Source organism: Carex rostrata, chromosome 7, assembly GCF_964058835.1.
Source record: "Carex rostrata chromosome 7, lpCarRost1.2, whole genome shotgun sequence".
Taxonomy (NCBI): domain Eukaryota; kingdom Viridiplantae; phylum Streptophyta; class Magnoliopsida; order Poales; family Cyperaceae; genus Carex; species Carex rostrata.
Window position 1 is genome coordinate 4,492,861 of NC_135924.1, and position 9,589 is coordinate 4,502,449.

A 9,589-nucleotide genomic window follows, 5' to 3' on the forward strand; every position below is an offset into this window, starting at 1 on the left:
CTACTGACAAACTCTCTTTCTTTCCCAACTATTGAGTCCACAGGTCAGATGCCCATCGATCCATTTTAGGTTCGATGTGCACCGTTACCGTCAAATGAGCTATAGGATTTGTGCGGTACACTTTAATAATCGTGGAGACTACGTCATCGTCATAGACACGGATCTAAAGGCAATTGGACGGTTAATTAACCCATTGGACCTAAAAGTTGATCCAATGGGTATCGGACCTACTCCATTCTCACCTCGTCCCCAACTGCCATTGGCCTTTTCTCCTCACCTCTCTACCACACCGACCTCTTTCTCTCTTCGCTTCCCTTCCCTTCCCTTCTCCTTCAAGCCAATAGAACTCTTCCTTTAAAAACCAGCATTCTTCTATCTCACCTCTCTTTCCCTTTCCCTTTCCTTTCACTACATACCATGTGATCTCTGACCTTCTCACCCACTCTCACTCCACACTTCCCTTATTCCATTAACCCTCTCCATTGCTAGACCTTGTCTGGATCGTTTCTCCAGACAATGTACAGCTCATCTTCCTCCAGAGGTCGAAGCAGTTCACCTTTCAGCTACCGGAAGCCACCGTCTCCTTCTTCCTTTCCTCCTCCTCCTCGTCGACCTCCTCTGGTTATAACAGCCGGATTATCCCCAAGTCTTCTCCTTCTTCGGTTTCTTCCAGTACTACGGATCTAGTAACGGTTTCGGGACCCGACCATCGACTCCTAACAAGTCTCGATCCATGAGGACGCCACCACCACCGCCATTGCAGGTGATTCCTTTTCCTTCCGCCGATGAGCTTATCATTGAAGACACTTCTAGATCTGGAGATAGTATCTCAGTCACAATCCGGTTCAGGCCTCTCAAGTAAGTGTGAAATGTAATTTGGATCTGGTTGACTTCACATCATCATGTTTTGGCTGATCTATGATTTCAGTAGATTAACTTTTTTTCCTTTGAATATTGGTTTGGTTTAGTGAGAGAGAGATTCAGAGAGGAGATGAGATCGCCTGGTACGCTGATGGAGAAAAGCTTGTGAGGAGCGAGTTTAATCCTGCTACAGCTTATGGATATGGTAAGTATTTTGGTTAAATTTGATTGTTATTAGGTTCAATTATGAAATGAGGTACAATGTTGGCCTTAATTACTATTCGTCGTAGAATATCTCAACTTGAATTTGAACCTTGTGAATTCACATAAAAAATTTGGTCCAGTTTTTCTTTGTCTTTAACTTATGATCAATGACATAATTGGATTCTGCTCCAATTTATCCCTTTAGATCGAGTTTTTGGTCCCTCGACAACTACTCCGTCTGTCTATGATGTAGCAGCTCGTCCGGTTGTCAAAGCTGCAATGGAGGGCATTAATGGTATTTTTCTTTAATCAATGATTTAATAGATTTACATCTTCATTAATTAGTATGTCGGTTATCTTTTTCATGTCTCCTTGTAAGTGTTTTTTTATTGTTTCAATGCAGGGACTGTCTTTGCCTATGGTGTTACTAGTAGTGGCAAGACCCACACAATGCATGTAATTTTCTATAAACAGTTTAATTAAATTGAGTTCAAATATAGATAAATTTCTATCTATGTACCTCTTTTTTGACTGCTTACTTTTTCTAGGGTGATCAAAATTCTCCTGGAATTATCCCCTTGGCAATTAAAGATGTGTTCAGCATAATCCAAGATGTAACTATCTAATACAAATATACTTTTATTTGTCATGAACTTTGATAACCTTTTGTGTATTAATATACTGTTTGACCAAATTGACTAAATATGCCTTATTATCATGTTACAGTCACCTGGGCGAGAATTCTTGCTCCGTGTCTCTTACATTGAGATTTACAACGAGGTTTGTTGGGATCAAGCTTTACATAAAATTACTACTAATTGTACTATTTCTATAAGCCAGCACATGGATTATTGTACTGATTGCATCTTTTGGAACAGTTCTATAAAGGGATAATGGACCTATGCATAAATAAATGTAAATTAAACACTAAAAAGTAACCCAGTCTTGATATATTAATGTTTTATTTTTACTCCAGGTGATAAATGATTTGCTTGATCCTACTGGTCAGAACTTGCGAGTGAGAGAAGACCATCAGGTGCAAAAGCTTTTATAACTCCGCTGTCTATTTAAGTTTGTTAGGCACACTGAGTTAAGTGGAATTGTGTTGAAAAGGTGGAATAGATGGAAAATTTTGCAATTAAATCCCTCTCTATTCCTTCTAGATAGAATAAGAATATCTCTGGGGATGGAATATCTGATGCTATAGAAAGAATGGGTTAGAATGAAATACCCATTTACTTTGGAATTAAAGTCCCCTTTGCCGAAATCCTATGATATAACTGAACTTGTTTGGTATTAATCAGAGGCTTTTCTGAACTCACTATCAACAACTTTCTATACAAAAAAGATGTTATAATATAACCTGTTTAATTTTATGGGTTCCTAAAATTCAGATATGGTTTAGGTGCAGGTATTTTGAATAAGCAATTGTTCCATCCCAATGTTAAGTTTATGGTATAGTGTCCAGAATCTTACTTTAGGGTACCTAATGAAATAAAATAGAGGTTCTTTATTCTGAAACTCTTGGTCTATTGTTAGCAAATTTTTGCTGGGTGTTCTCTTAACTAAAGTCGAAAGTTTTAAACATAGGGGACCTATGTGGAAGGAATAAAGGAGGAGGTTGTTCTTTCTCCTGGACATGCACTTTCTTTCATTGCTGCTGGTGAAGGTGAAATTTAAATTCATTACTTATTTTCTTTTATTACATTTTAGAGAAAAAGCTGCAACTTATTGTGAGCTTTAGTAATATTTGGAGGACTGTTGCTTAACTGGTGTAAGAACGGCAATTCTGGTGCATTAATAGAAAATTTTGTTTTAAAGAATTAGTTGCAACTTTGGTTTAACAAATGCTAATGTTATCCAACCTGAACAGAGCACCGCCATGTGGGATCGAATAATTTCAACTTGTTCAGTAGTCGTAGCCATACAATCTTCACACTGGTAAATCCTTTATAAACATCCTTTTTTCTTGGACCTCAATTTATTTTGTTTTAACAGCTGCATATGAAATCATCTTTTCTAAACTCATTTTATGTAGATGATCGAGAGCAGTGCCCATGGGGATGAGTATGATGGTGTGATGTACTCTCAGCTTGTGAGCAGCTAACCCTAATTTATCTCATTCTTTTACAATTTTATATACAGTCATAAATTTATCTTAATTTCCGCCTTGTTTATCTAGAACTTGATTGATCTAGCTGGTTCAGAGAGCTCCAAGACAGAAACAACTGGTCTAAGGAGAAAGGAGGGTTCATACATTAACAAGAGTTTGTTAACTCTTGGCACGGTAATGCCTACTTTGTTTTTGGGTATTTAAAATGCTTTTCTTATTTGTGGATCAAATACATTTGAGGCTGATGTTTACTTGTTACTTATATTTGAAGGTCATTGGGAAACTTAGTGAAGGGAAAGCCTCTCATATACCATATCGTGATTCAAAGTTAACTCGTCTTCTTCAGTCTTCGTTAAGTGGACATGGACATGTATCAGTAAGTTACTGCAATTTACTTTCCCTTTCTCCTTACCTACTTGTCATATGTTATCTTTATGTTATTTCACTTGACTTGTTTGCACCTTTTTTTTTATTAACAAATATGTCTTGGTTGTTTCTGCAGCTTATATGCACTATTACTCCAGCAACTAGCAACATGGAAGAAACACATAATACCCTGAAATTTGCAAGTAGAGCAAAACGGGTTGAAATTTTTGCTTCGCATAACAGGGTAGGGCATAACATTTATATATATATATATATATATTGCCGATATATATTTGGTATGAGATCCAAAGGGTAAAAATCATTTTTAATTAATTGATTGTAGATTATTGATGAGAAGTCATTGATAAAAAAATATCAAAGAGAAATTTCCACCTTGAAAGAAGAGCTTGATCAGTTTAGGAGAGGAATGCTTACTGGTGGTGTCAGTCATGAAGAAATCTTGACATTGCGCCAACAGGTCTCTCTTCTGTCCTGCTATAGATCATAACATTTATTCTGAAAATCATCACATGATACTAAACTTTAATTGGTGCTAATTTTCATATGCGATTCTTATTGCTCGACCAGCTGGAGGAGGGCCAGGTGAAAATGCAGTCGAGACTGGAGGAGGAAGAGGAAGCAAAAGCTGCTTTAATGAGCCGAATTCAGAGGTTGACTAAATTGATACTTGTCTCCACAAAGAACACCATTCCAAGTGTCCCCAACCATCAACGGGGCCAATCTGTCAGTGAAGAGGATGTGCGTCATCATTGTTTTTCTAATCTAATATATTAAATTAAAGATTGTTTTCTTTATCTGATCCTGGATAATTATGACATTTCAGAAGTTGGATATTTTTAGTGGAAACTCTCCACTGCTTGAGAATGAAAAAGACACATTATCATCTGCCCTGTCAGATCCATTGGATCCAAGCAAACTAAATGAAGACTCTGACTCAAATAGATCTGGCATGGAACATGTATGTGTATTTCTACTAAAATTCTTTTGAACATATGTTCCCTAAAATATATTTTCATCTATTGTAGAAATTTGGGTATGTTTGCATTTATCAGACTTGCAAATATACAGTGACCAATATTACTTTAAGCTCATTTTGGTTCTGGATTGACAACAGCCTGTCTTCTGGTATTTGACTGTATCTGCTTGGATACTGGTTTTACTTTGTAATTTGAGGAGCTTTGATGTTGCACTTATTTTTTTTTTTTGGGCTTTTGCACATAGTTGAACCAATTACAGCAAGTCCCAAAGTCCCATTTAATATGATGATGCAATTTTATCACTGTTTGCATTTTGGAAAATGAGTATTCTGATTTCTTGTTCATCCTAATTTGTTTGATTTATTCTCGTTTTAGGCTGGATTTAGTGCAACAGATCAAATGGATCTCCTTGTGGAGCAAGTTAAGATGCTTGCTGGAGAGATTGCCTTTGGTACCAGTACTCTTAAGAGACTTGTGGAGCAATCTGTTGATGACCCTGAAAGCACAAAACCGCAGGTATAATCCTTTACATCTAGCTTGTTATCCCTAGTGATATTTTGATTGATGATCGGTCATGTTAAACAGTGATTTTCATTTGACATTTTTGGATTTCTGCACTTGTCATGCGATCTCATAAACAGATTCAGAATTTGGAGCGTGAAATTCAAGAAAAGCGGAGACAAATGCGTGCCTTGGAGCAGAAAATCACCGAGACCGGTGAGGCCTCTCTTGCCAGTGCCTCTATGGTTGACATGCAACAGGTCCTGCTCTCTTGTGCTCCTTTTGTCGTTGTCATAATACACATTCACAGCTGCATCTTAATTTTCAGTTTTCTTATCTTTGTTTTTTGCTGTTTATTTTTTATTTTGTGTGATCTTTTGCCACTTAAGGCATCTTAGTAAATGAAACTTGTGCATGAACTGAGAGAGACACTCTACTTGCTAGTGTATACCTCATGGTATATACTGATATGACCTGGAGTTTGTCCTCTTTGGGGGATGCTCCATTTCTGAAGTTATTTGGATGGTCTAATTGAATAACATTACTCATACACATTTTTTTTTATATTTTCCAGACTATATCAAAGTTGACAGCTCAGTGCAGCGAGACAGCATTTGAACTTGAGGTGACACTACGATGATTAATGTTTTAATATCTGTGATTTGAACTGTTTTGCAGTTATGTTTATTTCTATCTTATGTGGAAAATTTAAATCTGTTTTAACTGTGATGTGCAGTTAAGAACTGCTGATAATCGCATCCTACAGGAACAATTGCAGCACAAGGTATATATACATCTTGTTTTGCGGCTGTTTTCCATGATACATATTTTGTTGATAATGTAAATCTTTTATGTTATTTCCCTGTGTAGAACCTTAAAAGTTTTTTAATTTATGGATTTTTGGTGCAGTGTGTGGAAAACAATGAGTTTCAAGAGAGAATTATACTCCTTGAACAGCAGCTTGCCTCTATGAAGAGTGAAAAGGGACCTGAGCAGCGTGGATCAGATGAAATAGAGTACTTGAAGTCAAAACTTCACTCACAGGTCTCTAGTTCAATAACCTGTTATCTTTAGTTGTTCCATTTGGGTATTTTTTAATTCTTTTTCATTATTGGCTTTGTTTGCTTGGAAGATAATGTGTTGGGATAAGAATATAACTCTTGTTGGGCAATTCTTGATGGAGTCATCCGTAATTTGGGTACCAGCTTTACAACAAGTTCAAACTATTATTGGTTTAAGACATTGTTGATAACTTTGATGATTTCCATGAAATACTTGTTTGTTCGGTAAATCAATTTACAACACATACTTATGGTGCCCTTTGATTCTAAAATACTTCATTATCTTTTTCCGAGAAATTCTCGTTAATAGTAAGCTTTACTAATGATGAAGACAACTATCAAGGTAAGTAAAGCACCATAAGATCATTGGATGTGTAATGTTTTCTGTGTCCTGTTTACTTGAGTTGACATGTACTTTCTTTGTTTTTTCTTCTTCATTTACCCCTTGATATTAACCAGGTTGTATTGCTAGTTTTGCATGATTACTTGCACAAGTTATATAAGATGAAAATCAATGTTTTGTACTGTATATCATCCAATTTGACATTAATAACTCTATCATTTCTGAGAACCTGTATTGTGAAAATCACCTGAAAGTATTTTGATGATTTTTGTTTTCTATTCACAATAGGAGAGTGAAAGTGAAAAACTAAGATACGAGCTCTTGCAACGAAATGAGGATTACAAAGAATTGATACACCAAAACCAGAAGTTGGCCGATGAAGCCTCTTATGCAAAAGAACTCGCCTCTTCAGCTGCAGTGGAACTAAAAAATCTAGCCGAAGAAGTCACCAAGCTGTCCTTGCAAAATGCAAAACAAGCCAAGGAACTTAAAAACCTACAAAGAAGCCGACCTGGCAGCAGGGCTAGCCGCGAATTTAGTAATTTCTCCTTAGATGAAACTTCAGATTTGGATAGTTTGAAAACTGAACTCAATGTTAGAAAACAAAGAGAGGCAGTTTTAGAGGCGACTTTGTCTGAGAAAGAGGTGATAGAAGAGGAATATAAGAGAAAATTAGATGAGGCGAAAAAGAGAGAACTGACCCTAGAAAATGACTTGGCTGGTATGTGGGTCCTGGTTGCCAGATTAAAAAGAGGGGCTTTGGGTGCTCCGCAAAAGAATGGCCATGATGAGAGATCAAGTAACGGAGACATGATGAATGGTGATATGAGAGACGAAGCGGATAAGGTTGAAAACAAAGAAGGAGTTGCTGTCTTGGTTGATAAACCGGTTGTTACCAATGATTTGATAAAGGATAGGCGCAACGAGGATGTTAAGAGTGGCCAGTTTGAGCCTGTTTTGGTCCGCCTGAAGGTAACTTTAATATTTGAACTAAACCTTTTTTTTTCTCTGTTGAATTTGTGTTTCGATTGCTTTATAATGTGCTTTTGAAGTTGGAAATTGGTGGGTTATTTTTTATTTTCTTGCTTCTTTATTAATGAAAAAAATTGGTTGGCTCAAATTATCACCCTAATTCTTGATGTCAAGTTGGCAAGGTAACATGTCAATGCCCCATTTTTGCCTGATGCACATGCATAGGTTGACTCTGATATGTCAGTATTTTGTAAATCAGCTAATTCAGTTCTTATGTAGTTTGGAGTAGTTCTAGGCTGTTTTATAGTCCCAAAACCAAAACCTGAGCTACTACTGGTTGTACTATCTCTTCTGGGGGTGTTCCAACGGTCGGTTTGGTTAAAACCAAATTAAATAGCCAAACCAAAATTTTATTTGATATTGAAAAATCTAACTGAACCAACAGAAATAAACTTGTCAATCGAACAAAAAAAAAATCGAAGTAAATTTCGGTTTGTTTGGTTGAATCGAAATAAGAGAGATTAAACCGAACCAAATATAAAAAAACCGAAGTAATTAAAAAATTCAACCGAAAGCCTGAACCATTAAATCCAATATTTGTCAGTTCGGTTGAAAACTAAATAAACTGGATCCAGTGAACGCCCCTAATCTCTTCTATCATCAAGTTAAGCTGCTTCTGTTTTTTTGGTAACAGTTGAATGTGAATTTGAGAATAACAAATTGTTGAAATTCAGGCTAAAATCCAAGAGATGAAGGAGAAGGAGATAGACTTGCCAGGTGAGAAGGATGCAAACTCTCATGTATGTAAAGTGTGCTTTGAGTCTCCAACAGCTGCTGTGTTACTCCCTTGCCGCCATTTTTGCTGTAAGTTTTTTGTACTGTAATACAATTTTTGGTACAGACTTGCTTTATGATAAATGCAAATTTTAAACCTCAAAAGGAAGTCTGATGTACATTATTGCTCTCTATGCATTTTCCTTACAGTATGCAAACCATGTTCACTTGCCTGTACAGAATGTCCTATCTGCCGAAGTCAAATTTCTGATCGCATCATAACTTATACTTGATGCACTGGGATGGAGGTGAGACCAATAAAACTTTGGTAGTTCTAGTGTATATCTATTATATGGTACACCCATTTAATGAGGGGCGGATCCATGTTGAGAAAATAGGGATCAATTGCCCCACATTCCTTTTCAAATTTTTGCGCTTGTACATAATTTTCTATATAATTTAGAGCAAATTGCAAGGGGTATTGTAAAATTGAACCCCATACGCAACACAAATTTTATATGATTGGTCTCCATAACTTGAAAGCCTTGCTCCGCCTCTGCATTGAATGTTCTTGATATTTAACATCATTGTAATTGTCTATATTTAGAAATTTGAGTTGTAGATTTGCTGTTTTTATCAAATTATAGCGTATCAGTTTTTATCAAATTTTGAAATTTAATTGGTAGATTGAAAACTAGATATTCAATTTGATTCAATACTATAAACATTATAAATGGACGTACCACAAAAGACACAGCATCTTGGACTTAAAACTTTAATATTTCTTATTAATTTGTTTTTTCATTCTTAATTGCTGTAGGTGACTAGAAATGTCGAGTTGCCTCATTTTTTTGAAGTGCATTGTGAGATTCTTTATTAGTAGAGAAGGACTTATTTCTATTCCTTCTACCTCTCGTTGTATTTGTCTTCTCTTCTCTGACAGTATCAAAACCTTGGTTTCTTTTTTAGAGCTACAAGGCAAGTTCTTGTTAAATTGTATAGATATGGTGCTCAATAGTTTGTATGACTGCATTGGTATGAAGTATAGTGTAAGCAATTATATCCGGGGAATGTTTTGTTCCCGCCTCTATTTGTTGTCTTAATTCATAAACTCTATATATATACATGTTTGTTTTGTCTATATCAATCAAAAACATAACTCAGTATAATATCTATAGCTTAATTGATTTAAAACTTCCAACTATAAAAGGGGCTATAGTTTTTACATATTTGCACACCAACAACTAAACATTTTGGAAAATTAAAGGTGTTCGATCTCTTTAGCATCTACTTAAATGGATAAATTTATTTATTTGGTTCCTTTAATTTCTACAAATTTAGAGTTTGGGGGTGAATTCTGCATGATAATTGTTAGTATAATTTTAAGAAATCAAAA

The 9,589-nt window shown here is 35.8% G+C and overlaps 1 pseudogene across 1 annotated transcript; it reads left to right on the forward strand.

The window, feature by feature from the left end:
• The first annotated feature begins 397 nt into the window (after positions 1 to 397).
• LOC144556526 (kinesin-like protein KIN-7K, chloroplastic) lies at positions 398 to 9,283 on the forward strand (annotated as a pseudogene). The gene is made up of 25 exons (XR_013512469.1): positions 398 to 858; positions 969 to 1,066; positions 1,271 to 1,360; positions 1,469 to 1,521; positions 1,614 to 1,679; positions 1,792 to 1,845; positions 2,042 to 2,101; positions 2,656 to 2,734; positions 2,939 to 3,006; positions 3,104 to 3,160; positions 3,248 to 3,352; positions 3,450 to 3,554; positions 3,681 to 3,788; positions 3,888 to 4,022; positions 4,133 to 4,303; positions 4,389 to 4,523; positions 4,918 to 5,058; positions 5,184 to 5,303; positions 5,618 to 5,668; positions 5,780 to 5,827; positions 5,953 to 6,087; positions 6,736 to 7,419; positions 8,154 to 8,283; positions 8,404 to 8,501; positions 9,014 to 9,283. The product of XR_013512469.1 is annotated as a kinesin-like protein KIN-7K, chloroplastic (transcript).
• Positions 9,284 to 9,589: the final 306 nt, after the last annotated feature.